Here is a 25,448-nt window from a genome sequence, read left to right as displayed (position 1 = left end):
CTTTCTAGAAAATAAAGTCCAAAAGAACCGGAGTCTTTGGCGGGTGAATATTTCCCTATAACAAAAGCAGCAGTGAAAATAAATTTGGTGCTTAGAAATAGGACAATTATAAATAAACCTAGCACAAGTTCTCCCAAAACAGAGGTTGCTTTGTAAAGAATTCTGTCAGTTAATGAGATGCTTAAATGACAGTATCAGGCAAGAGGAGAAAAATGTTGGCAGAGTGTTTAAGAGGTTGAAGGCCAATTCTGTTGTGCCCACGTTGGTTTCCTAATTTGGGTAGTTTCTCTCACAAGCTCCTTATTTGAAGACAACTTTGGCAGTGTTATGATTAGAAACATAATGCATTCCACATGTGCCTGGAAGCCTGAGAGGCCAAATTTCAGGGGTTTTAGTGATGACTGCCAAGGCAGTCCCCTGGAAAGCCACCTTGCTGTGACCCTGGATCAAGGCACAGCTTCCCTGGCTAGTTGTGAATAGTGACTCTTAGAGGGAGCGGGGCAGGGGCTTGACCACCTTTGCTTGCCCTCTTCTCTGTGCTTGCCCTCCTGCGGGTCTGAGAGAGGGCAGGAACACCAGGAAGGCATCGATTTGTGCCCGAGGGTGTGGGAGTACAGAGGGCTTCATGGAACCCTTCTCCTTCTGTTTCCTACCTCACTTCCCCCCTGACCTTTTCAGCTGGTGCATTATTACACAGTAGAACACTTCTCTCCCCCCTGGGCAGAGCAGTGTGATGAGCAAGAGGCCCAGACATAAACTGAAATTGCTTGGCTCAGCTGCTTTTTGGCTTGGGACTTGGGAAGAATTGGTTAGCCTCTCAGCACCTCAGTTTTCTCAGCTGCAAATGGGGTAATTCCTCCAAGGTAGTTGTAAGGATGAGAGGAGGTGACAAGCATGAATTGTCTAGAACCCAGCCTAGGTGCCTAGTGGATGGTTGTCAGCATCATTCTTCTAGCACCTGAGAAGAGGCACAGACTGCCCTTTCTAACTCAACGCTTCGGGGTCAGCTTCCAGGTCCTACCACAATCTGTGATTATAAATTCACCCTCAGGGGCCCATCAGCTGATGGTTTGTACTAACTCCTCTTCTTTATGGCTTTAGTAGTCCTAACCCCCTGAAATAGCAAACCAAGCTAAACCTGCTCATTCCGATGTAATTAATATTTGGCTTGCAGTACATCTCTGCTTAAAATGTTGTCTATTCAAATCATACTCACACCTGATTTACATTTCTTTCTAGCCTTTGAAGAAGACTCATTTCTTTTTCTAGGAGTCAGATTCGACCACTCCTCAGTAAATAAGAAACTCATAGATGTTTTCAGAGTCCAATAAGTCTCATGTTATAATATATATAGATAAATATATATGTATATGTATTTTAAAGTCGCTCAGTTGTGTCCAACTCTTTGTGACCCCATGGACTGTAGCCTACCAGGCTCCTCAGTCCATGGAATTTTCCAGGCAAGAATACTGGAGTGGGCTGCCATTTCCTTCTCCAGAGGATCTTCCCAACCCAGGGATTGAACCTGGGTCTCCCACATTGCAGGCAGACGCTGAGCCACCAGGGGAAGAAGTATATTAAGATATATATCATATTAAATTTTTTTTCAATAAAACCAGACCTTGTGGTAGTTGTTTTCATATTTTCAGTTGAGTCTAAAGCCTTAATGGTTTGAATGAATTATTCCCCATCTTCTTCTTATCCTGTGCAACTATATGAAGCTCTGTGAGTTCATGACTGGTTTGAAATGTGTATAAAATTCTCTTACCAACTGCCAGTCAGAAGTATTACAACAAAAGAACTAGTTTTAGAGTTAAAAGAGCTTGATTTGTGTCTTGGCTTTACCACTTACTAGTGGTAACACTTTTCCACAACCTTAGGCAAGTAAATTCACTTCTCTGAGCCTCAATTTCATCTAGAAAATGGAGATTAAAAATATCCTTGACCAGGGTAGTGCTGAGGATGAGAAGTAGTACTGTCAAAGGAATGTTGGTAAAGTGCATGCCAATGGTAGTTTAATTTATTGTATTTATTGATTTTTTTTCACTGTGCAGCCGAGGATTTTCCAAAGAGACAGAAAATATGATTTGTCTTCAACATATGGCAATTTTTAAGTTAGACCCTATGCATTTTCTTATTTAGTCCAACCTTTTCAGCTGATGACTAGGGCTTAAACCTTTATGCTTCTCTACTGATTCAATAACGTAACAGCATCTGCCTCTTTTGAAAGACAAGGAGCCAATAAGAGAATCCTCTGCACTCCAGGCAGGAAATGTGTTTGGGACATCTAAGGTAGCACATGTATTGTTAGTATTATTCACCTGGATCATTTTTTGTGCTGATACAGTAACATCATCACCACCCAAAGTGGAAAAAAATAAATTATTTATGGCTTTGCATACTCATGCTGGGTCCAGAAAGCATTTGTGAATAGTGAGGACTTGAGCTGAACTCTCCAAAGGAACAATGAAGGGGGTCAGAGTACAGTGGAAAGGAGACCTGTGGGGATCAGCTTCCAACTGCATTATGGCAAAATGAATAATTCAAGAATATTGTTTTGGATCAGATATCCCTTTCAGCATCTTTAAAAACCTTTCTTTCTATAGAGGGATTGCATATCTATTCAATATCATGTCAAGGATTCTTTCTTGACTATAGCACTGCATGATAGCAAAATGAAGTAGGTGAATGTTTCAGAGAGATGATAATGTGTTCATTACAGCAAAATATTTATTTCAGTTATGATCTCTCAACACTTGAAAGATGTGTTTTGAATTCAGTAATGTCTAGTATTTTATTCACTTGATTTTCCATCTTGGTTATAAACATTAGGATAAGGGTAGGAAAATGAGATCCATGCACCAGATCATCAATAAATGTTTTAGTCCGTTATACTTTTTCTAATTTCAAGCATTTTATTTTTGTAGCCAATGATGCCCTTTAGAACACTGTTTAGAGAACTTCTCTAAACTTATAGTTTAGATAAGATCCCTTTCAAAAAGGATCAAGCCAGAGAATTTTATACACATTTCAAACCAGTCATGAACTCACAGAGCTTCATATAGTTGCACAGGATAAGAAGAAGATGGGGAATAATTCATTCAAAGCATTAAGGCTTTAGACTCAACTGAAAATATGAAAACAACTACCACAAGGTCTGGTTTTATTGAAAAAAAATTTAATATGATATATATCTTAATATACTTCTAACCCTGACTATTCATTGGAAGAACTGATGCTGAAGCTGAAGCTCCAATACTTTGGCCACCTGATGTGAAGAGCCAACTCATTGGAAAAGACCCTGATACTGGGAAAGATTGAGGGCAGGAAGAGAAGGGGGCGACAGAGGATGAAATGGTTGGATGGCATCACTGACTCAATGGATATGAGTTTGAGCAAGCTCCAGGAGACAGTGAAGGATAGGGAAGCCTGGTGTGCTGCAGTCCATGGAGTCGCAGAGTCGCACACAACTCAGTTACTGAACAACAACAACAGAAAGACACACTTGATAGATTGATAAAATATATATGTATAAGAGAATGAAGAAATTTTATCAGCCAACTTTTCTCTTGGGAGAGAACTGTTTGGAAGACACCGATGACCTGTCAGATTAGAATAAAAATCCCCAAAGCATACATAAATCACCAGGATGATCCCTAAATTGCCATGCACAGGGAAAGGAAAGAGATCTGTGTTGCTCCTGAAGGGACAAGAAGAATGTGAAGGGGAAAACAGGGCAAGAGTAAATGACACAGGTGAGTGAAAGTCTTGAGTAATGTGTATTGTCTGATTTGTGCTTTCCCTCTGACTCCATCGTCTTCTAGCCATCTCCAGTAATACATTTTTCCAAATGCTTAATAGTGTGGATTTCTGGTGGCAGCCAGTGATGGAAATGAGCCTGGGTGACAGAGGGTGAAAAGAAGAGTGCTGAGCCAGAGATGCTTGGAGGCATCAGATGATAGCTGGGTTACAGAGACACCAAAACAGAAAATGAAGCCCAAGAAAAGGCAGAAAATAAATTCCCTAATACTTCACAGTTGTTTAGAGATGTCTTTAATTTGCTTCTAGCCCTGGCTTGGAGTTCCTGAGAGCCATTGTACAGAAAGGGAAGTATGGTTAGTTCCATAGCTCTTGTTTTTGGAAAATAAAAAGTCTTACTATCCTCAAGAATTTTTTCCAATTTTATTTCTGGAAGGAGTTCCTTAGGCGTCTTTCCACAAAAGATCTCAAGTGGCATAAGAAAAAAAAAATTGCCTTCAAAAATAGTTTTATAGTCAGTGTAGAAACAGATCTTATGTGGCTGCTCCTAGATCTACCTTGATTCTAGTATGGGACATGAAAGCTAATGCACAAACCTGAGAGAACTCTTTGAAGGACTAACCTAATCTGGTCTGAGTCTGAAGCTGTCTGTAGTGGAAGTTTGTGGCTGGTTTGCTAGAGTCATTCCATTCCAGTTGATTCGTTTAAGCCAATCAAGGTCGTTCCTTTCCCCTTGCCTGTGAATCCTCCACAGTCACTCTCTAACCTAATGCTGGGCGCTGAGAAGCAAGAGGAGATTTAGAGAACTTCTGGGAAAGGCTCTCTCCATCTCAAGTAGGAAATGCAGAGAGACAGCATCTCTCCTTTCATGGGGTACGGTTGATTGTGATGTGGTCTAGTCCTGTGCAAGCTAATGTATGTCCTTACTGTTTGTCAGCTTGAATTGGAGATTGTTTTCCTCACAGTCAAGAACATTTTGACTGATATATATCTTTCAATAATCTGCCATGACCCAATGATAAAACAATGGAAGCCATTATAGAAGGACAAAGAAAAGCAAGTGGGTGAGGTCATGACCCATCCTGCGGCTTACCTCTCCAATCAGCCTTACCTTTTACCATTCTCCACCCACTACTATACTTTTGTGCTTCAGGGATATTAAACTTGTTTTCTCTTGCCATGATTCTTTTACAAACTATCCTCTTCCCAGAACAGTTCTCCACCTGCTTGAGTGAGTGTACACACCCATACCTCCAGCCTGGCTACTTCCGCTCCGCCTTCATTCTTCCAAGTTCATTCTGATACTGCTTCCTCCAGTTGGGATAGTGAGAAGCTCCTTTGACATGCATCCCAACCCCTGCTTGTTTAGGATACCAGAGGTAGGAAGTCTCTAAGTTAGCCCCAGGGAATTCCCACTCCCTGGTATGTATGCCCTTGTGCAATCTTTTCCTTTTAATGTGAGCTGGAACTGTGACTCACTTGTAATGAATGAAATATAGAAAAAGGATATGCATTCCTAACTTATGCTGTCACTTCCAGGATAAAGTTACAGAAAAGAAGGTGACTTTTGTCTCCAGCACCCTTTCTTACACTCTGACTCTCTCTTGTGCCATCGATTGCGCGAAGTTCCGAAGCATTTATAGGGAGGCCTACATGGTGAGGAACTGAGGCCTGCCAGCAACCATGTCAGTGACCTTGGAAATAAATCTTTTGAGGCCTGTAAAAAATCACGTAGGGCTTCCCTGGTGGCTCAGGGGTGAAGAATCCACCTGCAATGTAGGAGACGTATGTTCAATCCCTGGGTCAAGAAGATCCCCTGGAGAAGGGAATGGCTACCCATTCCAGTATTCTTGCCTGAAAAATCCCATGGACAGAGGAGCCTGGTGGGCTGTAGTCTGTGGGGTCGCAAAAGAGTTGGACATGATTTAGTGACTAAACAACACCAACTATTATACAGAGTGAAGTAAGCCAGAAAGAAAAATACCAATACAGTATACTAATACATATATATGGAATTTAGAAAGATGTTAACGATAACCCTACATGCAAGACAGCAAAAGAGACACAGATGTAAAGAATGGTCTTTTGGACTCTGTGGGAGAAGGCGAGGGTGGGATGATTTGAGAGAATAGCATTGAAACATATTATCATATCATATGATATGATTATCATATGTGAAACAGATTGCCAGTCCAGGTTCGATGCATGAGACAGGGTGCTCAGGGCTGGTGCACTGGGATGACCCAGAGGGATGGGATGGGGAGGGAGGTGGGAGGGGGGTTCAGGATGGGGAACACATGTACACCCATGGCTGATTCATGTCAATGTATGGCACAAACCACAAACCACTACAATATTGTGAAGTAATTAGCCTCCAATTAAAATAAATAAATTAAATAAATAAAAACACAAAAATTATATCAGTGAGCTGGGAAACAGATGATACCTATCCTTAGTTAGGGCTTCAGATGACACTATAGCATTTGCTTGGCTACGCTCTTGAGTCAGAGTTACCCAGCTAGGCCATGCCTGAATTCTTGATCCAAATAACTTGTGAGATAGTAATGTGTGTTGTCTTGAGATGCTAAATTTTAGGATAATTTGCTATACAGCATAGGTAGTAAATATCCTTTCCTGATTTGCCATAGAAATCTACTGCTCCTCTTTCATCATAGCACTTACCACTCTGTGTTGTAATTATCTGGTTATTTGTTTGGCCACTTCACTAGGTTGTAAGTTCTGTGAGGATGGGGGCATTGTCTGTCTTGTGTGCTACTGTATCTTTAGCAAGTAACCCTGAACTTGGTACATGAAATATGCTGGCACTCACTGAGTAATGATAGAAGGTTGGACTCTAAAATATGTGGCAGACATGGATGTGGAAGTGGAAAATTGGGTCAAGGAGATGCATACCATAGAGAAAGGCAGTGAAATTTATACCAAATTATAAAATTATTTTTAATCCAACAAATTTGTAAACAGACTAACAACTAAGATGGTGCAAACAGATCAAATGGCATTTTAAGTATGATTCCCTGACAGTTAGCCCCAAGATGCCTACTGTGGTGAGAGAGGAGAGAAGGCATGAACAGATATAAAAGCCCTGACCTATCAGTGTCAATCCTGTCTTCCTACTGACCACCACCTGACCTCTCTGGGCCTCAATTACTCATTGGTAAGTGAAAGACTGTTTCATATTCTTAAAGATCCCTCTCAGCTCTAATATTCAGCTTTATATAGAATATTATTCTATAGACACTGACCTCAAATTATTTCAGAGCACTGGTCCTCAATCTTCTGGTTTTTCCATCTATTGGGTCTGAGAGATATAATGCGCATTACTCTGAGACAGTCATTTTGCAGCCTGTGGGAGGAAAGGATCACATCACATTATGGGCCTGTCAGAATTTCTGGGTAAACATGTAGTGTGAAAAAATTTCCTGGATGATTCTAACCTGCTCAATACTCACTTGTGAAAATTTTTGAGGTAATGCATACAGAGAGATCGACAGTTATGGTCTACATACTGGACGTTCTGCTCTGATACAGTGAATGTGATAGAACTTAACTAAATGTCCAGTGAAAGCTTCAACGAAACAGCTGAAAAATAAGCAGAAAAATGCAACAAGAAACCCTCGCTGGTAGAGTTGCTGTTGGAAGATGGACGTTAGAAACACCATCACAAAGTTTCCTATTTTTCTGGGAGCTGAAATACTTTCAACATATGAGCCGGTAATATATCATGGTTGACAATAATTTAGAAGGTGGTACTTCAAGGCGTTTACCCATGACAACCTGGAGCCTTCTGTATCTACAGGAGATTATTGTCAATATCCTTAACTAGAAAAGCACCTGCTGCTCTAATTAGTTTACAGCATATACTTTTGAGATATAGTAATAATAACAGCCAGCATTATTTAATCCTTTCATTTTTCAGGAGGCTTTCCATCATTGTGTTATTCTCACAGTGTACCTGTTAAGTAAGCAGTGCAGGTGTCCTGAAAGTAATGTTTTCCCTGCAGGTTTACTGACTTCCTCATTCAATGTACACATTAATCCAGAGCTCCCTGTGTATCATGGTCTCCCTGGGGATGTGATTCCAAATGAGACACGGTTCATATCTGGGGGCTCAGAATCTAGAAGAAGAGGAAAATATGTAAGCAGATGATTACAATGCTGTCAGGTACTAGCTTTCTTTGACATTAGTGACCTGTGCCTCTACTCCACACCTGACACATACCTAGAACCACACAGGAGTGGTGGACTAGACAGAAACATTCCAAGGCTGGAACAAACATCCTCTTATTCACACACCATTCCATGACGGAAAATAATTGCTTTTCTGTACTTTTGTGCTTTGGTTCTTTTCCAAAGCCACAAGCTCCCTAAACTTAAGACGCCATGCTCACTGGTTAGCAATGCCACTTCTCATAGGTACCGATGTTCCTTTCACCAGTTAGAAAGTCCCTCTCATAGAAGTAGTGCTTCAGTTTAGAAGCTCAATAAACAAGATAGGGGAAGTTTTAATCATCAGAAGAGGTCTTTCATATGCTGGGACCCCATTTTGCTGGCTCTTTAGGGTCAAATATACACATCTCTTCCCAACTCAGTTTCCAGAGAGAAAAGATCGGTAGCTTAAAATGGTCAATGGTGGGAATATTTTCAAAATGGAATCTGGCAAACCCTCCACATTGTAACTTTTTCTCCTAGAGAGGCAGTTGTTAAACATTTACCAGCACACCACTGACTGGAGTGCCTTGTCCTTCACCTGGGCTTGATTAAGTTGATGGATTTACTAAACTATTCTGCATATGATATGCATAATAGCCTCTTAATTTGGGTTTGAATGTAATTATACAGACTGTATTAATTTCTTTCCCCCTCCTCCCACATACGTGGGTTAAAATTCCCTTAATTAGGGATGTAAATTTATGCAAAATAACAAACAATTCAGGTTTTATGGTGAGAACCCTGGAACACTAATAGCACTGCAATCTTGATTATGCAGCCAACAAACCAATGCTCGTTCAAAACCACTTTCCTACATTGCCCCTACAGAAAATCCATGGGACTAAAATGAGCTTTTCTCCTATTATTGGCAAATATGTATCTTTCTTCTTGTTGGAAAAAAGAAACCAAAAATCAAATAAGAACAGAAAAAATGCAGATGTGTTCACTTTGAAGATTTTGTAAATCATCAATTTAGAGGTTCAGTGACCAGTTCTTTTTCTTCAGTACGTATTCCCAACCAAGTTACCTCTCCAGAAGGATTTCCCTGTTCCTGACAATAGTTTGCTTCCCTAGTAACTAGACTGGAAGCTTCAGTGTCATCCAGGTACTCACTACAGTGGTAGGCCCATAGAAGAGATTCAGTACATAGATGCAGAATAGATCAATTTTTAAAAATGTCTTCTTCTTTATAATCCCATGCAACAAACCAACAAGTCTGCAGGTTTTCCTGCTGAACTGTTCACTTCTCCTTCACTGCTGATACTGTTCTAACTTTTCCAGCTACTTGTAGAAAAACATCTATTTCTGCTTTATTGACTACGCCAAAGCCTTTGACTGTGTGGATCACAATAAACTGTGGAAAATTCTGAAAGAGATGGGAATACCAAACCACCTGATCTGCCTCTTGAGAAATCTGTATGCAGGTCAGGAAGCAACAGTTAGAACTGGACATGGAACAACAGACTGGTTCCAAATAGGAAAAGGAGTTCGTCAAGGCTGTATATTGTCACCCTGTTTATTTAACCTATATGCAGAGTACATCATGAGAAACGCTGGACTGGAAGAAACACAAGCTGGAATCAAGATTGCTGGGAGAAATATCAATAACCTCAGATATGCAGATGACACCACCCTTATGGCAGAAAGTGAAGAGGAACTCAAAAGCCTCTTGATGAAAGTAAAAGTGGAGAGTGAAAAAGTTGGCTTAAAGCTCAACATTCAGAAAATGAAGATCATGGCATCCGGTCCCATCACTTCATGGGAAATAGATGGGGAAACAGTGGCAGACTTTATTTTTTTGGGCTCCAAAATCACTGCAGATGGTGATTGCAGCCATGAAATTAAAAGACGCTTACTCCTTGGAAGGAAAGTTATGACCAACCTAGATAGCATGTTCAAAAGCAGAGACATTGCTTTGCCAACAAAGGTTCGTCTAGTCAAGGCTATGGTTTTTCCAGTGGTCATGTATGGATGTGAGAGTTGGACTGTGAAGAAGGCTGAGCGCCGAAGAATTGATGCTTTTGAACTGTGGTGTTGGAGAAGACTCTTGCGAGTCCCTTGGACTGCAAGGAGATCCAACCAGTCTATTCTGAAGGAGATCAGCCCTGGGATTTCTTTGGAAGGAATGATGCTACAGCTGAAACTCCAGTACTTTGGCCACCTCATGCGAAGAGTTGACTCATTGGAAAAGACTCTGATGCTGGGAGGGATTGGAGGCAAGAGGAGAAGGGGACGACAGAGGATGAGACGGCTGAATGGCATCACTGACTCAATGGACGTGAGTCTCAGTGAACTCCAGGAGTTGGTGATGGACAGGAAGGCCTGGTGTGCTGCGATTCCTGGGGTCGCAAAGAGTCGGACATGACTGAGCGACTGATCTGATCTGTCTCATGCTGGTCTCTCTCTACTTTCAAGCTTTTATTCAACAGGCTTTAACTGAGTGTGTGTTTCATTGCAAGTACTGAGCTTGGGATGAAAATGAATCAGACATTCTACCTTCCAGGTGGGAGAGACACAAATAGATGAAAAACACTGTCTCTGCAATATGACAAGGGGTATACCCAGGGCAAACATCAAACACTGTAAAAACAGAGAGAAGGGGGATTGGGATTATTTCAAGTGGTGGGGAATCTTGAGTTTTATAGTATGTCTTGAGTTTTGTTGTGAGAACAAGATGGGAAGAAATAGCCTGGGAAGAGAGGAAATACGGCATATTAGGTCTTGAGTAAAAGCTGACTCAGGAGGAAGATTTAGATTCACTGTTAAATTCTGCTTGCCACTCTTTGAGTGACCTTAGGCAGATTACCTCAACTCATTGTGCCTTAGTTGCCTCACGTGCAAAAGGGGATCATCTACCTTATAAAACTGTGAGAGCTAAAGGTGCTAATGAATGCAAGCTTTTTGTGATAGAGCCTGTGTGCATGTGCTTAGTTACTCAGTTGTGTCTGACTCTCTGCGACCCCCAGGGCTGTAGCCTGCCAGACTCCTCTGTCCATGGGATTCTCCAGGCAAGAATACTGGAATGGGTAGGCATTCCCTTCTCCTGGGGATCTACCTGACTAGGGATTGAACTCAGGTCTCCTGCATTGTGGGTGGATTCTTTACTGTCTGGGCCACCAGGGAATGCTCAAGAAATGCTAGCTATTCTTATTATTCCAGGAAAAGAGGATAGCCTTTGAAAAATTATGTGAATGAGAAACAAATATGATCTGTTTCAGGAAGGGCAGACTTACATTACAGCTGGGTATAACACTGGGTATTGGTTGCACAGTGGTGAAAGGTAAGGCTGGAATGGCGGGCAGGAGCCAGGATTTGAAGGACTTTGTGTGCCATGATCAATTCTTTGGGCTTTAACCTAGAGGTGGTAGAGATCCACTGAAGGATTTTGAAGGGGAAAATGACTCACTGCTAAACTAAACATTGTTTTTTTTTTTTTTTGCCATTTTCTGGCCCAATACTGTCAAAGAGAAATAGAGCTGGATGGTTGTTAATGATGGCATGACACTACTGCAGTAGGGGAGAGAGACATATAAACTCAACTCAACTCCACTGAAACAAAAGGTGAGAGGCTCTTAATGCTGGAGACTGCTAAAGGACAAGTACTGAAGGACACTGTAGGGGTGGGGTGGGGCTTGGGTGGTGTTGGTTGATGTGATTAGGGCATCTGTGTTCACTAACTGGTGCTTAGCAAAGTTAGGCTCCTACTCACTAGAGACTGGGCAACAGGACCCCTCCCTTTCCTGACGATTTCATTTCAAAGGGATGGCTCCTTGAAAAATATATTCCTGGACTGTGGAAGATACATCTCAGAGGGACAGAGAAAGGATTTTTAATCTCAAGTTTTCTACAGAAAATGCCCAAAGAAGAGGAAGTTGAGAGGTCTGTAGTCAGATTTTGGCTGAAACAGTGAATTCTTGTGACAATGTTGATCCTTCTCAGCTAGGCATTCTGAGGGACTGGAGTCATCCTAGGCATATATGCTCAGGCTGGTAGAAGTCATATTAGAGTTTGTTTAAGTGTCCTAGTGTGTAGGGGTGGGCAATATTGTTTGGGCTGAGAGTCTGCAGTTCCCATAAGTCACGGTTGAGGACCAGGTGAGGAAGCAGCTCAGAGGAACCTGACTAAAATTTGATCAAGAAGAGAATACCCTCCTGTAGCTCTCTTTCCTACCATATGACATCTAATGACCCCTTGCTTCATTTTCTGGATCCTTCAAAATCTGGTGCCATCTGCCTGGGAAACCTAATCAATTAGTCTCCCCACAGTTTGTATTGTGTGCTCAAGTGCAGCTTGGAACAGCCCCTCCCATGTCCTGCTCTCATTTTCATCTCTGGGTTTTGCTTCTGTTGTTCTCATTCTCCCCGCCTCCTGCATCCTTTTCACCCTTCAGAGGTTCATTCAGTGAAGGCCCTGAATCTCCAGAGTCTTATTTGATATCTTTAGGTCTTTTTTATGAACTTTAAAACTTAGTCTTCTTGCCACACAAATTAGCATTTAATTATCTTGCATATTGTGTTTGGAACATACGTAATTTTTTTTCCAGAATTATGGCCTTTATTTTTTCCCTTAATTATTCAATAAAGGTTCCTTAAAAAAAGTAATGGCCTCATTCAGTGAGGAACATGTGGAATTTTGAAAAGATACTGGGCCTAGAGTTCAGAGGGATTTGATTCTCAATTTTTCTACTGACCAGCTGTTTGAATATGTCTCATCTCTGAGCTTTAATTTCTTTATCTGTAAAATAGTGAGGATTCATTCCAATTATGGTTATGATTAAGTTAGGTGACATTATATTTGCAAAAGTGCCTAACACTGTGCATGGCCCAAGGTTCATTTATAATAGATATTTATTGAATCTTTTTATCATTTTTATGTCTAGTAATTGTCTCCCTAATTTGATTTTAGATTCTTTTAGAGCCAACAAACATGGCCTATATTCTTTCCCACAGTCTCAGAGTGTTGAGTACATAGTAGGCACCCAATAAACGCTGGCTGAAGGAAATGATTAATTGCACACTTAGAAGGAAATGGCTGATTGTGTGGTGTATTCTGTGAAGAGTTTAACAGATGCTCAGTAAGGAAATGAGTCCTCCAGACACCTACCAAATAGAGGCTGAAATTACACAGTTCTAGGAAGTACTAGTTTAGATTAATGGCCTTTTGATCTTCAAAGACTCCCCAACAACCTTTAAAATACTAGGGCATTCTAAGCAGAAGTCAGAAAAAAAGCTAGGAACCAGATACAACTATGAGTAACCCTGAAAAAAACTAAAAGTGAGGCCCAGCATAAAAATGCAATCAGAACTGGGGTTCCTCATCCCCTCACTCCCTTTTTGTTGAGCTTCCTCAGAGTAATTTGCTTCTAAACATCCCCATGTTATAAATGAATAGAACATCAGATGCTGAGAGTGATTTATTATTCATCATGAATAGCAAGTGAATGAAATAATTTAACAACCACTAATATCTAAAAGGGACCCACTCATTTTTAATCATCTCATATGACATGTGATCACTCATTCACCTACATCCCCCTGAGCTCATCCCTCTGCAAGGAAGCCTTAGCGGGCAGCAGAATGCTGTGTATGTACTTCTGTGACATGAGTATATCATTAGGTGAATATTACAGCCTGTGGGATCAGGACTATGTTTTTGTGTGGTGTGACAACTTGACACAATCCATACACATGTCACCTTTTGCATCCCATTAGTATCGAGGGAGCCCACAAATGCTAATACGGCATAGTGATAATTATACAGCTCACAGTTCTGAGGCTGGGATTAGAAATGGCAGCCGTGTTGATGGATATAAATTGCCGTGGTTTTGTCACATGAGAGAGGCTACTAAGGGAATGGTAGCTTGAAGATAATCTTTGTCATGAGAATGAGTCTAAAGCATTTAGAATAGGAAGCATTTCCTATCCTAATTATAATTATGCTGGGGAATATTGTACTAGTTATTTTTGAGGCACAGGAGAGTGTAGAATGTCTGGCACATTTGGCGAATTTCTTTTTTCTAGACACACCAATTGTATATCTAGGAATTTAAGGGAGGTAAAATCAAGTTTTGCTGTGATTATTAATCCACACATCCTGTGATAAAGGGCAGAGGAGAAAATACAATTGATTAGGAGGCCAGTTAAATTGGCCAGTTAATCTACTTGGGTTCTGGTACAAAAATTAATAATGATGGTTAACAGTGCCTACTACTTTTGACTGCCCGCCATATGCTAGGCACTGTTCACACATTATTGTATTTAATTCTCATCACAGTTCTGTAGGGTAGGCAATGTTATCCCTATGTACAAATGAAGAAATGCATTCACTCAGCCTTTGGCTATATCAGTGTCAACAAAACAGTTTAGGAAAAAGCTTTGAATGCAATCATATAGCTTATCTTGAAAATAATAAGTTTAAAATCATCTCCATTTTTTAAAAGAAAATCTGTATGTGCTTTCAGATATAACTCCAGTGGAATTATTATTCTAGAGAGATTATTGTTTATATTATTACTCTATTATTATTACTCTATTATTATTTCTACTATTACATTATTCTTATTTTTAGTGGAATTATTATTTCTAGCATAATCTCTAAAAAATGGAATACTCCTCTGTGCTGAGGTTTAGTAGATCAATGTATATAAGTGTGTATCTGAATCACTTGAGAGGAGAGGACTTCTTCATATGTGGATTTCTGATTCATCAGGTCTGTGGTGGGGGCAGGATGAGATTCTGCACTTCTCATCACTTCCATAGTCATGCTGATACTGCTGGTCCAAGCACTCAGATGGGTGGGACTGTTAAGTGAGAGAGACTGAAAGCAATCTCTTCTATGAAGCAGCCATCATTCTGGTTTTGAAATTAAAGAAGCCATAGCTTTAAAAAAAAAAACTTCTTCTTTAATGAGAGTGGAGTAAATTCTTTTTTTCTCTGTGAGTCGTGTTTACCAAGGTGGAATCAGTATTTTTTTAAACTGCTCTTCAGAATCATTCACATTTAATCCAGATTCTCATTGGTCTTTTACATTAGACCATTCCTGATGAGCTACATTGGTCTTTAGTTTGATTTTGAGTGAAGTAAAAGAGTAACCAACACTCTTCCAAACTTCTAAGAAGTATACGCAGATTAAAGTAATTTGGAAAAAAAAGAATAGGTGATAAAATGGGCAGGACAGGAAAGACCATTCTGTTGGCTGTTACCAAGGTGTTTGATTGGCAGTTTGATGGAGAGCACTAAGGATTGTAGACCATGTATTACTTAGAATGTTCAGAAGTTATACTTTGTGTGAAAAATGCTAAATATATATATGGCTATATGGTTCCCAGGAATGGTTCCGTCTTTGACTTGAACGTTTATCTTCAGTGGAATGAAGGCTTTATATGTGTCAGAATGAGAAGTTGTGTCCTTATGGAAGGCATTTCTATTAGCACATACTGCTGGGAGGAACCACAAACCCTTGTATTCCTCCTTCTCATGAAAGACTTTGTATTTCATAAGAATTTTATAAGAATTATTGGCATTTTATACAAATGTTTTTCATTATGAGGCCAGTGGAGAAGGTTTGATCTTATCAAACCTTAGATAATGTCATATGCCCACTGGAAGCCAGTCAGTCGCCTGGAGGCAGCTGATGATCAACAAAAGAGAAGTTCTGGCATCAAGCTGAGCTGGGTTTGCATTATGACTCTGCCTCTCTTTGGCCAGGAAACCTTGGAGAATCACCATCTCTGAGCCTCAGTATCTTCCCCTTCAAAACAAGGACAAAAATCAAAATCTCAAAAGATTAGTGTAAGGGTAAATGCTGTGTCCTGAGTAAAAGACCTCATTCCAAGTAAACACTCTGTAAAGGTTGTTTTCTTTTCTCTTTTGCATGTACCAAATATGTGAGCATTTCAGACATAACTGCAAGCCACACTTTTCCTGGTCAACCATGCCTGCTTTATGAGAGGTTGCTATTGACATACTTTATTAACAATGTTTAAACTATGTGTTCTCACCCTCTGTTATATCAAAGTCAACAAAAGCTAGTTTAGAAAAGGAAAATTGGAGTTCAGTCACACAGCTCTTTGAAAATAAAAAGCTTGAGACCCCTTCTCCTGTTTCCTTCTTCCCTCCTTGTTCTCTCCTCCTCTTCCTCTTCTTCTTTAGCTCCTTTCCCTGTCCCTCTTCTCTCTTCATCTTTTCCATTTTTCAATGTCAATCTTTATATTTAGATAAAAATTTAGTGGAATTATTTAATTTATAACTACAATCTATAAGAAAACAAATTATCTTCTGTTCAAAAACCAAAGAAAGCTAAAAACCTTAATTGGCTTTCTAATGTATTTAGTTATATATATTTTTGTTCATTCAGAAATTATGCCCACATCATGCAGTTCCTCACAGCAAGCCAATTCCAGTCTTCTGATAAACAGAGCACTTCTTTCAAAGGTTTCTTTCAGATTTAAGAAGACCTAAATATGAAAAGCCAATATGGTGGAATAAATTTTTTTTCCTCCTTAAAAAAGTGTGTACCAGAGGATCCAAGATCATTCTTCCCATTTAAAGAACGACTATGAAATCAGTTTTTCCAAGGTTAGTGATTCAATAAGGCAAAAGGCCTTAATCTGATTTTCTTTTAGAGTCTTTTGCCATGCATTTGTCATAGTTTTTCTTTTTAGAAAACTTCAGTGATTCTGAAAACAGTCTCTAATCTGTCTTTTCTCTCTGCCCCAAAACTTTCAATTTGATAATTCAAAATACTTGTTTAAAATGTGGACCACTTATGGAACTAGGGGAGGATTAGTATTTGGAAAAGAGGTTAAAGGCATAAGATTTGGTTTTCTGAAGTTACTTTGAAAGGTCGAGTCAGAGCAAGAATCTGACCCCTGTCTGTATTTCTTTAACTTGGCAACCACATTGCCTCTAAGTGAACACTGTAGTGTGCTGGGTCACCAAATAGGGTAAAGTGGTGACATTTTATAGGTGAGGACTAAGATAAGAGTGATAAAATTACTTTGCCTAGGAGTTGAAAGAATTCATCAAATCCCTTATGTATTTGGGAACCTTTACTCTCTCATCACATATACATATTTTAAAGTTCTAATGGTCTAGGACACTTTCAATTTCTCACCTTCAAGATCACAAGCCAAATTTTAGGCCTTTATTTGCATGACCAGGAAAACTACTTTCCTCTATATGTGGCTTGTCCCTTGCTTACCATCTCTTAATTTGAATGAACTAGTTTGCATATAGGAGAAGGCAATGGCAACCCACTCCAGCACTCTTGCCTGGAAAATTCCATGGATGGAGGAGCCTGGTGGGCTGCAGTCCATGGGGTCACTAAGAGTCAGACATGACTGAGCGACTTCACTTTCACTTTTTCACTTTCATGCATTGGAGAAGGAAATGGCAACCCACTCCAGTGTTCTTGCCTGGAGAATCCAAGGGGCAGGAGAGCCTGGTGGGCTGACGTCTATGGGGTCACACAGAGTCAGACACAACTGAAGTGACTTAGCAGCAGCAGCAGTTTGCATATAAGAATTCTTCCTTATAGGTGAACACTTTGTCATGTTTTCATATTTTCCTTTCTGATGAGCTTCTACATTTTCTCCTCCCTGTTTCTCCATGAAAACTTGCCTTTTCTACCTCTGTTGTGGACTTCCTGGACAGCTTTCGAATTCCTGGCTACCTCTTTGAGAATGGGGGTCTGCCAGAGGCAGCCCATAGTCCCATCTGCTTCTGTGAATTAAAGTTCTCTTAGACAGTTTTTCTTTCCTATTTCTACTTTATCCCAAACCAGTGATTACCTATTCCAAGGTTTTTTCCATCCAGTCAGATCAGTGCAAGAGGGGAAATCGCTCTTCTCCAGGCTTCCCTGGTAGCTCAGATGGTAAAGAATTTGCGTGGAATGTGGGAGACAAGGGTTCAATCCCTGGATTGGGAAGATCCCCAGGAGAAGGGAACAGCTACCCACTCCAGTATTACTTGCTGGAGAATTCCAGAGACAGAGAAGTCCGGTGAGCTACAGTCCATGGAGTCACTATAAGTCAGACACTACTGAGCAACTTTCAAAAAAAAAAAAAAAAGAATTATGATGTAGTTTTCTTAGATCCTTTGTATCTCTCCAAAAAAGTTTCTTTTTTCCTTGTTTATTTGCTTTTCTGTTTTTAAATCAAGAACAGATGCTAATCGCTTAGGGTAAGGACCTGGCCTGAATACCCCGAGCACTATCTGAGTGAAATAATTTGGGCTAGTAAACCAGACTGTGGGATATCTACCACGCGAAAAGCCAGCCCTAACCTAAGACACTGCCAGGCCCGCGCACGGAACAAAGGACTGAACAGAGATAGCCGGCTGCAGACCTTCCCCCTCCGGTGACAGGCAGCCAGAACCGGAAGGGGGTAATCGCAGCCCCAGAGAGACATTATCTATAAAACTGTAAGCAGGCTTCTTTGCTAACTAAAACTTCTTGGCGGTCTGGATGGTCAACAGCTGCCTGAGAAGGTACGCCGGTTGTACACCTAGATAAACGAGCGGTGGGGAGGTGATAAGTTGCAGCAATCGCGCTTGCCAAACACCTCATCACCTGAGCTGCTCGGACCTGGGAAGGGCACAAAACGCAGGCCCAACTGAATCTACGCCTCTGAGGACTACCGGAGTGCCTGAACCTGAGCAGCTTGGACCTGGGAGGTACAGGCAGCACAGGGCCGGCCACGGATGGTTCCCAGCAGAGCAACCTAGAGCCTGAGAAGTGTGGGCAGGGAGGCTACATTCGCCGTGAGCAGGGGCAGACCCAGTGTGGCTGAGGTGCTGCGAGCGCACGCCAGTGTTATTTGCAGCATCCCTCCCTCCCTCCCAACAGCGCGACTGAACAAGTGAGCCTAAAAAAAAAAAAAAAGTATTCTCCACCATCCGCTTTGTGTCAGGGCGGAAACCAGACACTGAAGAGACCAGCAAACAGAAGAAGCTATAACAGAGGGAACTGCCTTGGAAGCTACAGGCAATAGATTAAAACCCTGTGGTTACTACCGACTACATAGGAAGGGGCCTATAGATCTTGAGAAATATAAGCTGGACCAAGGAACTAGCCAAAAATGAACTGAACCCACAATACTCACAACAAAACCAGAGAAAGTCCTAGATATATTTTTACTATTTTTATGATCACTCTTTCTTTCTTTTTTTTTAATTAAAAAAAACTTTTTTAAGTCCTGTATTATTCCTTTAATTTTCACTTTTATAACCTATTACTGTGCAAAAAAAAAAGCCCTATTTTTTTTTTTTACAGCAAACTTCATATATATATTTCTTATAACTTTTTGACCTTGTTTTTTTTTTTTCTTCTTCTTCTTCTCTTTAACATTGTATTTTTGAAATTCCAAACTCTACTCTAGATTTTTAATTTTAGCTTTTTGGTATTTGTTATCAATTTTGTACCTATAGTTTTTTTTTATAATTTCTGTGACTTTTTTTTTTCTTCTGTTTCTCTTCTTCTTTTATATAGCATTGTATATCTGAAATTCCAAACTCTACTCTAGATTTTTAACTTTTGCTTTTTGGTATTAGTCATCAATTTTGTACCTATATTCTCTTTATAATTTTCACGACTTTGTTTGTTTTTGTTTGTTCATTTTTTCTCTTTCTTTTCCTTCTTCTTTTCCTTAACATCGTATTTTTGAAATTCCAAACTCTACTCTAGATTTTTAATTTTTGCTTTTATGTATTTGTTACCAATTTTGTACCTTTAAGAATCCAATCTTCAGTACCCATTTTTCACTAGGGAGCGAGATTACTGGCTTGACTGCTCTCTCTCCCTTTGGACTCTCCTTTTCCTCCACCAGGTCACCGGTGTCTCCTCCCTAACCCCTCTCTACTCGACCCAACTCTGTGAATTTCTGTGTGTTCCAGATGGGGAGAACACTTAGGGAACTGATTACTGGCTGGATCTGTCTCCCTCCTTTTCATTTCCCCCTTTTATACTCCTGGCCACCTCTGTCTCCTTCCTCCTTCTTCTCTCCTCTGTATAACTCCGTGAACATTTCTGAGTGGTCCAGTTGTGGAGTGCACATAAGGAAGTGACTACTGGCTAGCCCACTCTCTCCTCTATTGATTCCACCTCATCTCATTCAGGTCACCTCTAAATCCCTCCTCCCTCTTCTCTTCTCCATGTAATGCAGTGAACCTCTCTGGGTGACCCTCAAGGTAGAGAAGCTGTTCATCTTTAACGTAGATGTTTTATCAATGGTGTTGTATAGAAGGAGAAGTTTTGAAACTACTGTAAAAATAAGACCAATAACTGGAAGTAGGAGGCTTAAGTCCAAACCCTGACTCCAGGGAAATCCTGACTCCAAGGAACATTAATTGACAGGAGCTCATCAAACGCCTCCATACCGACACTGAAACCAAGCACCACACAAGGGCCAACAAGTTACAGGGCAAGACATACCAAGCAAATTCTCCAGCAACAAAGGAACACAGCCCTGAGCTCCAAGATACAGGCTGCCCAAAGTCACCCCAAAGCCATAGACATCTCATAAGTCATTACTGGACACTTCATTGCACTCCAGAGAGAAGAAATCCAGCTCCACCCACCAGAACACTGACACAAGCTTCCCTAACCAGGAAACCTTGACAAATCACCTGTACAAACCCACACACAGCGAGGAAACGCCACAATAAAGAGAACTCCACAAACTGCCAGAATACAGAAAGGACACCCCAAACTCAGCAATTTAAACAAGATGAAGAGACAGAGGAATACCCAGCAGATAAAGGAACAGGATAAATGCCCACCAAACCAAACAAAAGAGGAAGAGATAGGGAATCTACCTGATAAAGAATTCCAAATAATGATAGTGAAATTGATCCAAAATCTTGAAATCAAAATGGAATCACAGATAAATAGCCTGGAGACAAGGATTGAGAAGAAGCAAGAAAGGTTTAACAAGGACCTAGAAGAAATAAAAAAGAGTCAAAATATAATGAATAATGCAATAAGTGAAATTAAAAACACTCTGGAGGCAACAGATAGTAGAATAACAGAGGCAGAAGATAGGATTAGTGAATTAGAAGATAGAATGGTAGAAATAAATGAATCAGAGAGGATAAAAGAAAAACGAATTAAAAGAAATGAGGACAATCTCAGAGACCTCCAGGACAATATTAAATGCTACAACATTCGAATCATAGGGGTCCCAGAAGAAGAAGACAAAAAGAAAGACCATGAGAAAATACTTGAGGAGATAATAGTTGAAAACTTCCCTAAAATGGGGAAGGAAATAATCACCCAAGTCCAAGAAACCCAGAGAGTCCCAAACAGGATAAACCCAAGGCGAAACACCCCAAGACACATATTAATCAAATTAACAAAGATCAAACACAAAGAACAAATATTAAAAGCAGCAAGGGAAAAACAACAAATAACACACAAGGGAATACCCATAAGGATAACAGCTGATCTTTCAATAGACCCTCTTCAAGCCAGGAGGGAATGGCAAGACATACTTAAAATGATGAAAGAAAATAACCTACAGCCCAGATTATTGTACCCAGCAAGGATCTCATTCAAGTATGAAGGCGAAATCAAACGCTTTTCCGACAAGCAAAAGCTGAGAGAATTCTGCACCACCAAACCAGCTCTCCAACAAATACTAAAGGATATTCTCTAGACAGGAAACACAAAAAAGGTGTATAAATTCGAACCCAAAACAATAAAGTAAATGGCAACGGGGTCATACTTATCAGTAATTACCTTAAACGTAAATGGGTTGAATGCCCCAACCAAAAGACAAAGACTGGCTGAATGGATACAAAAACAAGACCCCTACATATGTTGTCTACAAGAGACCCACCTCAAAACAGGGGACACATACAGACTGAAAGTGAAGGGCTGGAAAAAGATTTTCCATGCAAATAGGGACCAAAAGAAAGCAGGAGTAGCAATACTCATATCAGATAAAATAGACTTTAAAACAAAGACTGTGAAAAGAGACAAAGAAGGTCACTACATAATGATCAAAGGATCAATCCAAGAAGAAGATATAACAATTATAAATATATATGCACCCAACACGGGAGCACCGCAGTATGTAAGACAAATGCTAACAAGTATGAAAGAAGAAATTAACAATAACACAATAATAGTGGGAGACTTTAATACCCCACTCACACCTATGGATAGATCAACTAAACAGAAAATTAATAAGGAAACACAAACTTTAAATGATACAATAGACCAGTTAGACCTAATTGATATCTATAGGACATTTCATCCCAAAACAATGAATTTCACCTTTTTCTCAAGCACACATGGAACCTTCTCCAGGATAGATCACATCCTGGGCCATAAAGCTAGCCTTGGTAAATTCAAAAAAGTAGAAATCATTCCAAGCATCTTTTCTGACCACAATGCAGTAAGATTTGATCTCAATTACAAGAGAAAAACTATTGAAAATTCCAACATATGGAGGCTGAACAACACGCTGCTGAATAACCAACAAATCACAGAAGAAATCAAAAAAGAAATCAAAATTTGCATAGAAACGAATGAAAATGAAAACACAACAACCCAAAACCTGTGGGACATGGTAAAAGCAGTCCTAAGGGGAAAGTTCATAGCACTACAGGCACACCTCAAGAAACAAGAAAAAAGTCAAATAAATAACCTAACTCTACACCTAAAGCAACTAGAAAAGGAAGAAATGAAGAACCCCAGGGTTAGTAGAAGGAAAGAAATCTTAAAACTTAGAGCAGAAATAAATGCAAAAGAAACAAAAGAGACCATAGCAAAAATCAACAAAACCAAAAGCTGGTTTTTTGAAAGGATAAATAAAATTGACAAACCATTAGCCAGACTCATCAAGAAACAAAGGGAGAAAAATCAAATCAATAAAATTAGAAACGAAAATGGAGAGATCACAACAGACAACACAGAAATACAAAGGATCATAAGAGAGTACTATCAACAATCATATGCCAATAAAATGGACAACGTGGAAGAAATGGACAAATTCTTAGAAAAGTACAACTTTCCAAAACTCGATCAGGAAGAAATAGAAAATCTTAACAGACCCATCACAAGCATGGAAATTGAAACTGTAATCAAAAATCTTCCAGCAAACAAAAGCCCAGGTCCAGACGCCTTCACAGCTGAATTCTACCAAAAATTTAGAGAAGAGCTAACACCTATCCTGCTCAAACTCTTCCAGAAAATTGCAGAGGATGGTAAACTTCCAAACTCATTCTATGAGGCCACCATCACCCTAATACCAAAACCTGACAAAGATCCCACAAAAAAAGAAAACTACAGGCCAATATCCCTGATGAACATAGATGCAAAAATCCTTAACAAAATTCTAGCAATCAGAATCCAACAACACATTAAAAAGATCATACACCATGACCAAGTGGGCTTTATCCCAGGGATGCAAGGATTCTTCAATATCCGCAGATCAATCAATGTAATACACCACATTAACAAATTGAAAAATAAAAACCATATGATTATCTCAATAGATGCAGAGAAAGCCTTTGACAAAATTCAACATCCATTTATGATAAAAACTCTCCAGAAAGCAGGAATAGAAGGAACATACCTCAACATAATAAAAGCTATATATGACAAACCCACAGCAAACATTATCCTCAATGGTGAAAAATTGAAAGCATTTCCTCTAAAGTCAGGAACAAGACAAGGGTGCCCACTTTCACCATTACTATTCAACATAGTTTTGGAAGTTTTGGCCACAGCAATCAGAGCAGAAAAAGAAATAAAAGGAATCCAAATTGGAAAAGAAGAAGTAAAACTCTCACTGTTTGCAGATGACATGATCCTCTACATAGAAAACCCTAAAGACTCCACCTGAAAATTACTAGAACTAATCAATGACTATAGTAAAGTTTCAGGATATAAAGTCAACACACAGAAATCCCTTGCATTCCTATACACTAATAATGAGAAAATAGAAAGAGAAATTAAGGAAACAATTCTATTCACCATTGCAACGGAAAGAATAAAATACTTAGGAATATATCTACCTAAAGAAACTAAAGACCTATATATAGAAAACTAGAAAACACTGGTGAAAGAAATCAAAGAGGACACTAACAGATGGAGAAATATACCATGTTCATGGATTGGAAGAATCAATATAGTGAAAATGAGTATACTACCCAAAACAATTTATAGATTCAATGCAATCCCTATCAAGCTACCAACGGTATTCTTCACAGAGCTAGAACAAATAATTTCACAATTTGTATGGAAATACAAAAAACCTCGAATAGCCAAAGCGATCTTGAGAAAGAAGAATGGAACTGGAGGAATCAATCTACCTGACTTCAGGCTCTACTACAAAGCCACAGTCATCAAGACAGTATGGTACTGGCACAAAGACAGAAATATAGATCAATGGAACAAAATAGAAAGCCCAGAGATAAATCCACGCACATATGGACACCTTATCTTTGACAAAGGAGGCAAGAATATACAATGGATTAAAGACAATCTCTTTAACAAGTGGTGCTGGGAAATCTGGTCAACCACTTGTAAAAGAATGAAACTACAACACTTTCTAACACCATACACAAAAATAAACTCAAAATGGATTAAAGACCTAAACGTAAGACCATAAACTATAAAACTCCTAGAGGAGAACATAGACAAAACACTCTCCGACATACATCACAGCAGGATCCTCTATGACCCACCTCACAGAATATTGGAAATAAAAGCAAAAATAAACAAATGGGACCTAATTAAACTTAAAAGCTTCTGCACATCAAAGGAAACTATTAGCAAGGTGAAAAGACAGCCTTCAGGATGGGAGAAAATAATAGCAAATGAAGCAACTGACAAACAACTAATCTCAAAAAAACACAAGCAACTCCTACACCTCAACTCCAGAAAAATAAACGACCTAATCAAAAAATGGGCCAAAGAACTAAATAGACATTTCTCCAAAGAAGACATACAGATGGCTAACAAACACATGAAAAGATGCTCAACATCACTCATTATCAGAGAAATGCAAATCAAAACCACTGTGAGGTACCATTTCACACCAGTCAGAATGGCTGCGATTCAAAAGTCTACAAGCAATAAATGCTGGAGAGGGTGCGGAGAAAAAGGAACCCTCTTACACTGTTGGTGGGAATGCAAACTAGTACAGCCACTATGGAGAACAGTGTGGAGATTCCTTAAAAAACTGGAAATAGACCTGCCTTATGATCCAGCAATCCCACTGCTGGGCATACACACTGGGGAAACCAGAAGGGAAAGAGACACATGTACCCCAATGTTCATCGCAGCACTGTTTATAATAGCCAGGACATGGAAGCAACCTAGATGTCCATCAGCAGATGAATGGATAAGAAAGCAGTGGTACATATACACAATGGAGTACTACTCAGCCATAAGAAGAACACATTTGAATCCATTCTAATGAGGTGGAGCCTATTATACAGAGTGAAGTAAGC

At 39.8% G+C, this 25,448-nt stretch overlaps 1 long non-coding RNA gene across 2 annotated transcripts in view; it reads left to right on the top strand.

Annotated features, from left to right (window-relative positions):
* Window positions 1-11,550, top strand: part of LOC129644915 (uncharacterized) — a 42,649-nt gene extending 31,099 nt beyond the window's left edge. Inside the window, exons 3-5 of one of the 2 annotated variants that reach the window (XR_008711050.1) lie at window positions 6,802-6,934; window positions 10,956-11,015; window positions 11,456-11,550. This is a non-coding gene — a long non-coding RNA (uncharacterized LOC129644915). The remainder of the gene's footprint in view (window positions 1-6,801; window positions 6,935-10,955; window positions 11,016-11,455) is intronic. The other variant, XR_008711049.1, reaches the window with a different exon arrangement.
* The last annotated feature ends 13,898 nt before the right edge of the window (window positions 11,551-25,448 follow it).

Source organism: Bubalus kerabau, chromosome 2, assembly GCF_029407905.1.
Source record: "Bubalus kerabau isolate K-KA32 ecotype Philippines breed swamp buffalo chromosome 2, PCC_UOA_SB_1v2, whole genome shotgun sequence".
NCBI classification, from domain to species: domain Eukaryota; kingdom Metazoa; phylum Chordata; class Mammalia; order Artiodactyla; family Bovidae; genus Bubalus; species Bubalus kerabau.
Note: the sequence above shows the minus strand (reverse complement) of the source record. Positions and strands in the feature narration are given on the sequence as shown.